The 15263-nt window shown below is 29.9% G+C and overlaps 1 long non-coding RNA gene across 1 annotated transcript; it reads right to left on the bottom strand.

Moving 5' to 3' along the window:
- Positions 1-3662: 3662 nt before the first annotated feature.
- Positions 3663-5789, bottom strand: LOC114190700. Its single transcript, XR_003605840.1, has 4 exons — positions 5295-5789; positions 4746-4916; positions 4160-4211; positions 3663-3844 (listed from the first exon to the last, which is right to left on the bottom strand). It is a non-coding gene; the product is annotated as an uncharacterized LOC114190700 (long non-coding RNA).
- Between the last annotated feature and the right edge of the window lie 9474 nt (positions 5790-15263).

Here is a 15263-nt window from a genome sequence, read left to right as displayed (position 1 = left end):
GTTGTAGAATAAATTAGGATCGAAGGATTTGTGGGATTTTTGTTGACCAATCACTAAAATCCAATGAAAGGATTATGAATAAAACAAGAGAAAATTAATAGCAAATGTGTCAGCATTTATACAAAATTTGCTCTTATTATTAACCATCGACTCAATTACTCTCTGCATTTATGAGTATTAAATGCTTCACTCAGTTCTTTATTATCCTTCTCTTTGAACATGCATTGATATTTTTCTGGATATGATTGTTTTTAAACTTTCATTGTAAATTTTTTTTCTAATATAAAAGTTTTATATCTCTATTTTTATTAGTGTTTTATTTAGTTGTTAGCAAAAAATATATATTTTGAAGATATTTTTTTTATTCTTAAGAAACTAAATTTATTCTTTATATTATGGCATATATTTTTAAAGAGAGATCTTATAAAATTTAAGTCTTGATCTTATGGTATAATATATGATTCATACAAGGAAGATGATCTTTATTTATATAGATTACCATTGAAGTTTTTCTATTATAATAAAAGCTCACAAAACTTTTAAAACCACTCTGAGGTAAAGGAAAATTTCATGTTTTAATTTATGAATAGTTGTACAAAAATATAGATAAAATAGGAGGTGTAACTATCACTTTTGCATAAACGCATTCAAATTTACTTGACAATGTAAAATAATTTCCCCTTCATTATTGGTTAAAGTTAAATCTTAAAATAAAACTTATTTGTCAAATAACCATTTTTTTTGTGATATACTATTTAAAATAACAATGGTCTATTTTTTTTTTATTTTCACTTATTACTAATTAGGTTTGTCAATTGAAATAATATTTAATATGTTTAATATAGAGAGTGTTAATTCTAACTCAATCCTACAAAATCAATTTGTAAAGTGAGATTTGCACCCACTTATTTATATATATATATATATATATATATATATATATATATATATTCTAAGTTAACAAACACACCAAAGCATTTGTACCCACTTATATACTCTAAGTTAACAACACACCTCTGTCACACCTAGACATATACATATCGAGTGTTTTAACTTATGGATCTGATACTATGTTAAAAAGTAAATTTTAATTTTAACTCAACTTTACAAAATTAGTTTATAAGATGATGATTTACACCCACTTATATACTCTAAATTAACCGTGAGACTTCCAACAAAACACAATTGTTTCTTAATAATAGAATAAACCCCAACACTTAAGATGGTGTAATATTTACCATGACTATAATATTTGTTGTATCCTATAAGGTACTAGATTAAGTTAATTCAAATATTGATCCTTTTTGTCCTATATTTTCTTAAAAAATAAATAAGTAAAATATTGACCTATATTTTGAAAAGATTCAATTTTTTTTTGTTGGACTTTTTTTTCTGTCTATTTATATTTAATCGTAAATGTTGTTTATGACTTATTATTAATTAAAGACAAAGGAAATGATAAGAAATAGTTAAATAATAAATGTTTATAACTTGAAAATATTTCAATTAATAATGGAACAAACATAAAATGGTCTTACTGATACATGAATCAAATAATAAATTCAAAGATAGATAATTAAAACATCTTGCATTTTATTTTGTATAATCAAACTTACATTATTTATTAATGGCAAAAAAAAAAAAAAAACTGACTCACTAAATATTTAAGATGGTCAACCTAGTATGATAATCATTTATTAAACACAACCTCTCTGACAAGCACCCCTATTTACTCTAAACTTTTTTTTGATTTTTTGAACATAAAGGTCAAAAGTTGAGTAAGTAACAGTTCTTATAGAAAGGGTTTAAAGTAAAAAGATAACTTAAAAAAAGAAAGAACTATATCATGCAAGAACGATGGCAGAGATCTCTAACACTTTATCAATTCCTGATGACAGGGTTCTTGCCATCAGGAAAATGAATCAAAGTGGTGTTCTTGCATATAGGGCATTGGTGTTTATCCTCACTGATCATCAGATACATGAGACAATTAGGGCATCCCACTACTATAAGGGAAACAGCTTCAGGGTTATTATTAGGGTTTCCAAGATTGTTGTTGTTTTTGTCATCATCTTGGTTGAGCTCAGTGGACACACATGAGTTTGATGGTGATGCTGGTAACACTGATGGTAATGGAGTTGGAGATTGTGGTCTATTTTCAACAACCCTTGGTGGAGATAGGTTCAAATTCAAGCCAAGTTCTGCAACACTTTCATTTCTGTCACTCATGGTTCTCTGAGTATTTATATACCTTAAAAGTCCAGAAAAAGAGCAAGGTTTGGGTAAAGGTGATTAAAGTTATGAAGGGAAAAGAATGAAAAAGAGAAAGATGTGATATGTGTTAAGGGATTGACCTTATGCCTTTTTATAGAATGAAAATGGAGTGGTTGAGTTAAAGCAATTACTTTGGCAAAGAGAGAAATTTATTTCTTCTTCTATTCTCATGTCACTTTAATTTTATCGGTTGATGATTAATTGGTAATAAATAATTCATTAAGTTATTAGTATTCAATTAGGGAATGAATTAGAGATAACAATTTGAAATTTGAAATAAAAGATAATTGCAACATATGCAACTTACTCTTTTTTTTTTAATAATTATGTTAGGTTCACTCTATTTATTTATTTTTTATAACAAATGTTAGTTCTTAATTTTTGTTATTGGGGAGTTCTGATATAACCAATTTTATTTGTTCAAATTGTTAATAGAGGGATCGAACCCACGACATTTATTTTCCTTTTTTTTCATCTAACTATTATGTCACCTTATCACTCGTACTCTATTTATTTATGACTTGTATTGATTGAAGATACCGACATCTTATCGAATATTTAAGGTTGTTGACCGATGGAGGCATCCATTTATTAAACATAATTTTCGGGTAAAGAGAGGACTTCATTAATTTTTTTTATCACCTATTGCAACACTATAATTGTCCCTTTAGTCGTTATCTAATAATACTAAGTCACCTTATTACTTGTACTTTATTTATTTATGACTTGTATTGATTAAAGATACTAACATTTTGTCGAATATGTAAGATTGTTGATTGGATGAAGGCATCTATTCACTAAACATAATTTTCGACTAAAGAGATGATTTTATTAATTTTTTGGGTTAAATATATTTTTGGTCCTTGAAATTTTAGTGAAAATTGAAATAGTCCCTACACTACAAAAAAATGTGTAAGTAGTGACAGTTATTTTTGTATTTTACGTCATTTTTAACCGTCGTTATTTACTTGAGCGACGTTTTCCAGAAACGTCGTAATTCTTGTCGTCACAAAGTATAATGTGACAGTTTAAGATAAACCGCCGTAACAACCGTCATTTTATGCTATGTATACAATGACGATTTAATGAGGTAAATAATGTCAATTAAAACTAACATAATATTTTTAATAGAAAACAAAATTCAATGAAAAAATGACATTTAAAACTAATATTATTATCATTATATCATGATATTTTTAATTGTCACTATTATAATTATTTTTTAGATAAATTATGTCATTATCGTTATCAAGTGTCATGATTTTAATATTTAATTATTTAATTATTTATTATTTTTCACCTGCATTGATACTTTCTTAATTTAATAAAATTTATTTTTGATGATAATTGAAAATATATAAAAATTTATAATACTATAAAAAAAGAAATTAATAGACTAAATTATTTTATTATCAACATAACTTAATTACACCAAAGTACCAAAATATTCAATCATCCAAAAAACATTAAAATTTCATAAGATAATTATAAAACTTGTGGTGCTAATTCTAAGTTGTTTTGCTCCCACTTGATCTTCATATATTGTGTGGAGATGGCACACCACTTCTACCTGCAATGAAAAAAAAGTATAAAACAAATTATAAGAATGGTGTGTGCATAGAAAGAATATATTCACTTTTCCACCATCAAAGTTATCATTATTTAGCTAAGAGTATCAGGTCTTCCAAATATTAAAACTAAACCCAACTCAAAAACTGCATTTTTAAACATTCCTATTTTTTATCTTTCCTAAATCAATTTGCTTAACTTCTTTTTATATAATTTAACTGTTTATAACAGTTTGGATAAGACCTTGAAATGATATACTATGAAACTGATATAAATGGAGGAGATAAACATTGGAAGAATGAGGATAATAACTAACCTTGGAAATAGATGAACACGCTTCTAGATTTTTTTTCCTCCTTGTCCCTTACCTGTTTTGAGAAGACAAATGAATCAACCAGATTTTCGATTCAAAACATATTAGATTAATGATAATTGACACTTGAAAGTAAACCATCTAATGTGATTGGTCCAATTCAATGAACCAAGTAATAACAATACCAAACTATGATCAGATCCATATTCTAAATATTCTAAAGGGGTTATGAATTTTAGGTTTGGCTCTGTTACATTAATGGATCAAGTGTCATTTGACATGCTTTAAGAAAATAATAAAAGTTAACCCATAAAAGACATTTCACATGTTATAGATTATAATTATTCTAAATAGACAAATCAAGTCTTTGTCAAAGACATTTCATAATATTAGTAAGCAATCATACTGATGTTATTGTTAATAATAATTTAGAAGAAATCCAACAAATAAAGGTCTAAAATGTTTCACTTCTAATCAAACCTTGGTTTGGGGTTCTATACAAATGGAAACATAACCAGATTTATTGTAAATACAATGTTAATAAGAATGATAAATACCGCAACATTTGATTGAATTACAAAATTCTCACCTCCAGGATATTTAGAGCCAAAGTCCCTCTACGTGTTTTCAGCAATCTCATTAAATACCCATTCTCTTAAAGAACGATCCCTTGTGACTTCAACCCATGAAATTTTATAAAGGAGATCGGTGCAAAGAATTTCTCTTTCATTCTTCATTTCTATTGTTGATATAACACATTCTGCAGAATCGAGGGTCAATAATATTAGCCATTTTAAAATTTAAGAAAGAAACATTTTGTCTTAAACTAAAAATTCCTTTGCCAAGCTAAAATCACAGCAATGTAAAACCCAAAACTAGTCTCAACCCAAAACACAATTAATGAGTCAACATTTCTGTCATGAGAGCACAACCAGAGCTAATTAACGAACAAAGCTAACACCATTATTCAACCATCTGTTATTACCTCTATTGTCATGAGAGCACAACCAAAGCCAATGAAAATGAAGAAAAACAAAACTGAAACGATTATTCAGAAGGCTTGATTATAAATTGGTATCATCATTGCTTCACAAGTGCTTTCTAATTCATATCATATGCGATAGAGAGGGAAGCTCACCAGAAAAAGCAGTGTCGATGTGTACTAACAACCCACCACGATCCCCTTCATGAAAAATTGTGAATCCAAGCCCTCCTTCCTTTCTGCCATCTCGTTTAGCTTTTTAACCTCGCTATCGCTGCTATCACCGTCGCGAGGCGTTCGGGACTACAGGGAGAACAATCTGATGATGATGATGATGACCGCTCCCTCTTCGGCTCCATCCACAAATCCCCTGCCAACGCCACCCTTCTTGTCCTCTTTCCACTCACAACCTCCACCTTTTCTGATCTCTTCATCTCCTCACTGATGACAACGGGGTTAGGGTTTGTCAATTCATCTGCTCATAAGAACCAAATAATATTCGTTAGAAACTAATATAGATAAGTAGATGTTTAGGGTTTCGACGCTGGTGAGGTGGAGGAAGGGGCAGTATCGGTGGTGGAGGTGGAGGAAGGGGCAATATCGGTGGTGGCGGTGGAGGAGTGTGTAAGCAAATAGAATATAGAATATATTGGTGCAGGAACTCGATACGTATTTCATTAAACTCAGGCTATTATATAGCCAAAAACAAAAACAAATAATGCATAATAGACTGCACACGTTGTGCCTACAAAATAGGAAATATCCCTACAGACCAGGGATTTATTAAACTGATATAACAAATAATAAAAATCGTTTCATTCCCTCCCTTAAACTGACTGCAATATGCAGTTAGTTTATTTCAGCAAGATCAATCATTCCCATATTCTTCCTATGCTTCTCAAAAGCTTCAAATTTCAAGGCTTTAGTCATTAGGTCTGCAACTTGTTCCTGACTTTCACAGTACACCATCTCAACTTCTTTGTCTTTCACAAGATCCCGCAAGAAATGGAACCGCACTCTAATATGCTTGCTTCTTCCATGCATAACAGGATTTTTTGAAAGTTTAATGGTTGAACTATTATCACACATAATTCTGGTGCTGTTTTGAGAATTAGTTAAAAATCTCAATACCCTTTTCATCCATATAGCTTGGCAGGCACAACCTGCAGCAGCCACAAATTCTGCCTCTGTGCTTGAAAGAGTAACAATTGGTTGCTTCTTTGACATCCATGATACAACTCCTGAACTAAATAAGAATACATATCCAGATGTACTCTTTGAATCATCCTCATCACCTACATAATCAGAATCTGTGAAAGCGAGTAGATTTGCCTCCTCTCCTTTCTTGTAGAATATTCCATAGCTGGTAGTCCCTTTTAGGTAGCGCAGAATTCTTTTTGCTGCTAGCAGATGTAATTCAGTTGGTCTGGACATGTACCTACTAATTAAGCTTACACTGAACATAATATCTGGTCTTGTAGCCGTTAGGTACATTAAGCTACCCACAATTTGTTTAAAGTTGATATCATTCACAAGCATACCGTTAACATCTTTGTTAACCTTGCTGCCTGAGACAATTGGACTCTTCACAGGTTTGCTTTCAAACATTGCAAACCTTTTCAGGACGTCATTGGCATATTTTTGCTGACACAAAAAGATTCCTTCTGGTTTTTGTAAGACTTCAATTCCAAGGAAAAACCTCATCTTCCCTAAATCTGTCATATCAAAAGCATGTGTCATACACTTCTTAAAATTAGTCATCATACTCACATCATTACCGGTATAAATCAAGTCATCAACGTAGATGCTGACAATTAAAAAATTCTTCTCAACGCCCTTTTTGATAAATAAGGTTTGCTCACTCGGGCATTTTTGAAATCCATTCTGCAAAAAGTGTGCTTCTATACGGCTAAACCAAGCTCTTGGTGCTTGTTTTAGACCGTACAAAGCTTTGTGTAGTTTGTAAACCATGTGCTCCCTTCCCCTTTTCACATATCCCTTTGGTTGATCTACATAAACCTCTTCATTCAACTCTCCATACAAGAAGGCAGATTTAACATCTAGTTGAAAGATGTCCCACCCTTTGCATGCAGCAAGAGCCACAATCAATCTTACCGTGTCCATCCGTGCAACCGGTGCAAATACTTCAGAGAAATCAATTCCATGTTGTTGTGAATAGCCTTTGACTACTAACCTTGCTTTGTATTTATCAACTTCACCCATTTCATTTAGCTTTGTTTTGTAAATCCACTTCACTCCAATTGTTCTTGCTCCAACCGGTAGATCCGTTAGCTCCCAAGTGTGATTCTTTTCAATTGATTGCATTTCACTGTCCATGGCTTTCCTCCATTTTTCATGTTTGATTGCTTCTTCAAACTGAACCGGATCATCATTGATGACATTTTGGACCATGTAGGCAGTTGCCTCTTCTCCTTCTTCTTCTTCACTTAAACCTGCGCCACTGACATAATCTTGCATCCAAGTTGGTTGTAGTCGCTCTCTTCTTGGAACTGCACTGGTTTCACCAACTTCTTCAAGTTCTGTGTTGTCTTCAAGTGTATTGTCTTCAAGTTGAATTCCATCATTGTGTTGTTGTTGTTCACCGTCGTCACTATGGAGTTCATCATCACTCCACACCAATTCAGTTTCAAGTTGCTCTTTATAATTTGTACCCCAATCCCATCCTTTTTCTTCTTCAAATAGGACATCTTTGCTAACTACAATTCTTTTGACTTTGGGATCAAATAAGCGGTAACCTTTGGATTCATCACTAACACCTAGCATGATACAAGGGAAACTTTTATCATCAAGTTTACCTCGTTTTGCATCTGGTATGTGAACGTGAGCTAGGCATCCCCAAATCCGAAGGTGTTTGATAGAAGGTTTGATCCCACTCCAAGCTTCTTGTGGTGTGACATATTTTACTGCATGTGTGGCACAACGATTCAGCAAATAGAATGCCCAATTAACTGCTTCAGGCCAAAAGGTTTTAGGAACCCTCCTTGCGGACAACATACATCGTACCATATTCATAACGGTTCTATTTTTGCGTTCCGCTACTCCGTTTTGTTGTGGCGTGTACACTGTGGTAAGCTGCCGTTTGATACCATTTTCATCACAAAATGATCTGAAAGCAAGAGAATTAAACTCCCCCCCTCTATCTGTTCGGAGACACTTGATGAGCGCCCCGGTCTCCTTTTCAACCATGTTTTTATATAACTTGAAATAGTCCAAAGCTTCAGATTTCTCAGACAGTAAATACACCCAACCCTTACGACTATAGTCATCAATAAGGCTGAAGAAATACCTCTTTCCACTGTTAGAGATGGGTTCTATGGGTCCACAGATGTCTGCATGTATGAGCTCTAAGATGGTGCTTGCATGCCATTTGCTTGTTTTAGGAATCGAAGTGCGATGTTGTTTGCCAGTGAAACAATCAGAACATACAATACCCGTGGAGTCAAGTGTGGGTAGACCAAGCACCATATTATGTGTTTGTAGGGTCTTCAAGCCTTTGTAGTGTAGATGTCCAAACCTTTGATGCCAGAGGTTAGTGGTATCAGCAGTAGTATGCAGGCAATCATCAATGGAAGATGGTGTGGTGCAACCTTCATCAAATAGAATGAACATGCGATTTGAGGTCATGGTTGTTTGAACAATCAGACCTTTGGATTGGTGATAAATACTACATTTTCCATTTTTTATGAGAATGGAAAGTCCTCGTTCCTGCAGCTGCCCAATACTTAACAAATTTTTGTGAAGTTCAGGGACATAGTAGACATTTCGTATCAGAAAAGCAGTACCATTAAAAGTTAATCTGACACTTCCTGTGCCAACAACTGTCATTCGAGAGTCATTGCCACATTTGACAAAGTGCTTGGCTTCATTAACCAATTCCATGAAAGCATTCTTATCACCACACATGTGATTCAAACACCCGGAATCCAAGAACCATGCAACCTCCTTGTTGATTTGCTCATCAATGGTGGCCATCAGGACCAACTCTTCAGTGTCACCTAGTTCGGCATAATTTGCTTCCTTGTTCCATTGGGGGCATTCATATTGGAAATGACCCAATTTGTGGCACTTGAAACACTCCACGGTGGCCTTAGAGAAAGCTTGTCTTCCTCTACCACGTCCACGACCTCGGTTGGGCACTCTCCCTCTGCCTCGTCCTCCATTGCGACTGTTTTCTGATGTTAGTACCTGCTCGTCATTTCGGTTAATTCTTCTGAATTTTTGCTCATGAACCACCAAAGTGCTTTGTAGTTCATCAACAGACATGGTCTCTGTGTCGTGTGATTCTTCAATAGAAACCACTACATAAGTGAAACGATCTGTCAAAGTGCGGAGTATTTTTTCAACCACCTTGGAGTCAGGCATAGTTTCACCGTTGCTGCGCATCTTATTTGCCACTGTCATTACCCGAGCAAAGTATTCTGTGATGGTTTCGGTGTCAATCATTTCAAGCACCTCAAACTCCCATCTTAATGCGTTGAGCAAGGATTTCTTAACTCGTGCATTACCTCCAAACTTGCGTTTTAAAGAATCCCACACAATCTTCGACGTGCTTCTGTCTAAAATTTGCTCAAAGACAGTCCGATCAATAGCTCGAAAAAGGTAATGCTTTACCTTATGATCATCGAGCCTAGCGTTCTCCAATTGTTCCAACTGTTCGTCAGTTAGATCAGCACTCTCATCTGGTTTTTCAACACCAAATTTGACAATATCCCAAAGCCCCTTGGCACGTAGGAGATTCTCCATTAATTCACTCCAATGGTCATAGTGCTGACCATCAAAGTGGGGAATTTTGGTGGAGAATTTTTCACTTTGCATGGTTAGATCTTATCGTTCTCACACGTCTCACAAAAGCTGCAGCTTGTGTATCAGGCCCCGTAGAGCTCTGATACCAGTTTGTAAGCAAATAGAATATAGAATATATTGGTGCAGGAACTCGATACGTATTTCATTAAACTCAGGCTATTATATAGCCAAAAACAAAAACAAATAATGCATAATAGACTGCACACGTTGTGCCTACAAAATAGGAAATATCCCTACAGACCAGGGATTTATTAAACTGATATAACAAATAATAAAAACCGTTTCAGAGTGGTCCTGGGAAAGTGAGAGTGAACTGAATGTGAAAGTTAGTGACTAAGTCTCCAAAATGTGAATTAGGAAATGCAAGGTTTTGGAGAGAAGCGTCCTGGAGGGTTGGGTGAGGCAGAAGGAGTGTTTGAAAACGAGAGGGTGAAAAATGTGGAGGCAATGTTAAAAGTTGAAAATTTTCAATCATGACAAGTGAGAGGGAAAGTAAAAAGAAAACTATCGACATTTATTAAAAAATGACGAATAAAAACGTCATGTTTTATCGATAAAATATGACAGTTCAAAAAATGACAGTTTAAAACGTTGTATTTTATAAATAAAATGTGACAGTCTTACAATTATCGTACTATATTGTAAAAAACGACAGTTTTAAATAACTGTCATATTAAAATTGTCACAATATACATGATTTTTTGTAGTGCTATTGGAAACCTTGAACCAATTTAGTTTCTCAACTTAATAAATGCGTGAATTTAGTCATTTAAACCAAATTTTATTAAGTTTATTTGACGGTTCAAACACATTTTATTTTAGTATTTTAGTTTGTTTACACCGTTTGACACATATTCGCTTCAATGTTAACTGAGAAACATGTTTGAAACGTCAAATAAACTTAAAAGAAATTCGATTTAAAAGATTAAATTCACACATTTCTAAAAATGAGGGACTAAATTGGTTCAAGGTTTCCAAAAGGGACTAATTCCAATTTTCACTAAAAATTGAAGGACCAAAAACATATTTAACCCTATTTTTGTTAGGGTTAAATACGTTTTTGGTTCCTTAACTTTCAATAAATTTTGGAATTAGTCCATTTCGAAACTTTGAACCAATTTATTCATCTTTCGAAATACGTGAATTTAGTCCTTTTAATCAAATTTGATTAGGTTTATTTGATATTTCTTACGCATTTTAGGATTGTATTTGAGTTGTTTATATTGTTTGACACATTTTTTATTTTATTAAGTCAAATAAACTTAATAAAATTTGATTAAAATTACTAAATCCATGTATTTCGAAAGATAAAGGATTAAATTGATCTAAAGTTTCGAAATTAACTAATTTCAAAATTCACTTAAAGTTAAGGGAAAAAAACATATTTAAAGTTTTTCTTATCACCTATTACAACATTATGAATGTCTTTTAGTCGTTATCTAATATAGCCATTAAAAGAACTTCACTTGCACGCAAGTTCATTCATATATTGATTCTCTACATTCAAAATGATATGATCTAGCCGGCATGAATATTATTAGTTGAGAATTGAATATATCAACATATATTTTATTTGTGAAGACAAATGGGTAACTTTTATAAGACAAAAGTCTTAATATCTTAAGTTTTGTTATTTAACACCTAAGTTTTGATTATGGCAAACAAAAATAGTTTTGGTTTGTTTAATATCACTTTCCTAATAACAAGTATTATAGACAAAATAAGTAAAGGTAATATTTGATCATGACCAAGACCAAATCCTTTGATAAATGTAAGTCACATTTAAAGTACAAGAAGCAATAATCGGTTTCTAATTATCTAATGTCTTAATATTAAGACTATGTGAAACAACAATATTTTCTTTCAATAATGAATCTATGTATGTAATACTAAAAATCACAAATATATTCAACATATCATCCCATATATTTCACTTATTTCAACCAATCAAAACATCATTCAGAATAATTAAATCATTACAAAACCAATTCATGTACATAATTTTTAACATCCAAAACATAATAATTTGAATAATCTTAATATCCAATGAAATTCACATAATTAATATAACCTCATTCTCGTCCATAATAAATCATCACTTCCCATAGTTTACTTAAATAATTGTTATGACATGTCTTTTACTTAAATGTTTACTTATCAATCTCATGTTTTTAATCTTCAACATATCATATTTCTCAATATAAATTTAAATTACTAAATTACGTTCCCTTATCATAATTTTTATATTTTTAAAAAATTGTTCAAAATTTTTATCGGAATTAGGAAAACGATAATTTGTTCTTGATAAATTTGATTCACAAATGTAATATATATCATTACAAACTTAGACTAGTAAAAATTCATTTATTCGGTTTGCAAAATCGCGTTTGTGGTAGTATTTAAATCTATGGAAATTTCAATTAAAAAAATTACATTTAGCTTAAAGAAGTTGTGATAATTGGACTTGGATCATGGATAGATTTTAACTTGAATTTACACATTGTTCTGTACTTACAAAATGTAGGTCTTATCTAAAGAAACAAATAAATTAATGTTGATTTGTATCCTTTTCCAAGTTCAAGTTTTAGTTTATTTTTATTTTAAGTTGACTTTATTTAAACACCTCTTTAGGATCTTATGGGATTAATCGCCCATTTTTTTAGGTTTTCATTTTAGTATGATTTTTTTTTATACATTCCATAGTTTTATATTATTTAGAAGTAAAATGTAATAAAATTTTGAGTTTCAAAATGAAATACGGTGATCATTTTAACAATGTTACCTTGACTTGATAAATAATAACTTTTCTTGTCTTTAAAAGAATTTTCGGAAACTTAAAAAAAAAGTGTATTTAATTTATCAATCACATCGACCCTTAAACAATATAATATTATGTATTTTATATCTTTTTAATTTTCTTTTTTCTTAATGATTTTGTAGTGTACCTTCGTAAAAAGACTACACATGAATTGAATTTAAAAATTGAGTTGATTACATGGAGAAGATGTTACCGTTAACTTGGATTAATTATTTCTTTTATGCTTAACTTAAGGTATTTTCTTGAGATTGATTGATGCATCCGTTAATTTTGAGGTAAAATCAGATTAAATTAAGAATAAAATTAATCCATTAAAGAAAAAATAACTACAAATGGGTATTTGCATTTATTGAATTTTGTGATTATATTAATGTGGTAATTTCAAAATTAAATGAATTTTTGTTTTTAGCATCTTATAACAGATATAAGTCATACAAATTATCCGTTTGCACAACTTAGTCGGTGGTGAAGTAATTAAACATAAGTAACTATATAATATAAAACAGTTATTGAATATAGAATATTTATTAATTATAATAAATATTTGTTGACATCATATAATATACACAGATAGATTAGAAATATAATATTAATTAAAAAGTAAACATAATTAAATATAATATTCAATTTTATATGTATATATATATATATATATATATATATATATATATATATATATATATATATATATATATATAACATAAAAAATTTGAGTAAGTTAGGTCAACAAAAATATTAAATGTAGCATTTAGTTTATGAATACTAAACGTAACATATAATTTATAAATAGTAGTCGAAGATAAAAAATTATATATTTTAATAATAAAACAATGGAATTTTAGTAATTAATGATTATCAATTGATTTGATATAGAATTAATTATATTACTCATATGATTAATTATTTTTTGTAAAATTTAAATATTTGTATTAACTATCTGATTTAGATGCATGACTTACATTTTGTATCTAGATATAAGACTTTTTATATGAGTAATAATACACATAGTAAAATTGTTCTTCATTATCTTTTTTTTTATTTGTTTTTTTCTCTCTATTATCTATTATTAACTTGTTATCAGTATGATGCTCCAATCAACTGGGTTAGTTGGACCGTTTTTTTCTCTAAGGACAGTGTTCTGCTTGTCTCAATCCAATCTCTTCCTAATTCTTTCTACATTTACAATTTTATCTTATATTTTTATTTGTTGTGATAAATTTTTTTGACTTTATCAATTTTTATCTCTATCTTATTATTATTATTATTATTATTATTATTATTATTATGTTTGATTTGATGATGATTATTATTACTATTTTATGTCCTAGTTTTAAACATGTCAAATCATGCAAAATTTGAATTTTTGACCTTTGATATTATAATTCAATATTAAATATTGAAATACATGTAGATGTAATGGATCTTGGTAATATTATTAAAGAAAGAAATAATTAAAACATCTCAGTAACTAATTTGCTTCTACAACAACAATACCGTGAAAAGATATTTCACTTTCATTCCTTGTGTGATTGAACAAAACAATGAAATTTTTAACGAAATTTTTTAAATATAATTAATTTTTATATTTGTTTTTTAAATATATATATATATATATATATATATATATATATATATATATATATAATATTATATTAATAAATTCACATTCATGTTTTGTGATTAAACATAAGTAAATTAAATATTTATCACGTTTTTTTTTGTTTAAAAATATTTTATAAAACCTATTTTCAAATAGAAATGTCTTTTTTTAAAGTAATAATAATTATTACATTGTTTCAAATAAAGTCTTGTTATGAACTTTTACATCCTATAAGTTTATTAACTATTTGTCATTATATTAAAATTTAAATAATTATTTTACATTTTTAAATATAATATATATTTACCTATTATTGTTCATATAAACTCTAGTTTGTTTTCGTTTAATAACTTGGGTGTGTTCTCTCGTTCAAACTACATTTTTTCAATTCCTTTTTAAATTCAACTTTGAAAAGTTAAAATTTTCAGGAATGGTTTGAATATCTTCCAATCGTTTTTACCATATAGATATAATTAATTAGCATTCATGGATATTTTTTGAGAGACTCTAATATTGAAATTACATTTATACATTACAACAATTTCGTATTATGGTTTTTAATTGCTTACCTTTTTTATGTATATACATTTCAAAGTTTTTGAATGCCTTTTATTTTTAAAGAATGGTACTGATAAGTTAATTAATTTGATTTTCGTCAATGAGAACAATATAAATGATTTAATATTTTATATGCATGTATTTGTTTAATTCTTTTTTCATAATAAATATAGTTTACTTATGTTTGTTGAAATATAATTTTTATCATGACTTTGGTGTGGTCCTCATGTTTTGTATTATTTTATTTTTTATTTTTGATAAAATTTTATGTGATGACAAAAATATTCATAGTCTTTGGAGTGTTAGCATAATTTAGATATGAAAA

This window comes from Vigna unguiculata, chromosome 7 (assembly GCF_004118075.2).
Source record: "Vigna unguiculata cultivar IT97K-499-35 chromosome 7, ASM411807v1, whole genome shotgun sequence".
NCBI lineage: Eukaryota > Viridiplantae > Streptophyta > Magnoliopsida > Fabales > Fabaceae > Vigna > Vigna unguiculata.
Note: the sequence above shows the minus strand (reverse complement) of the source record. Positions and strands in the feature narration are given on the sequence as shown.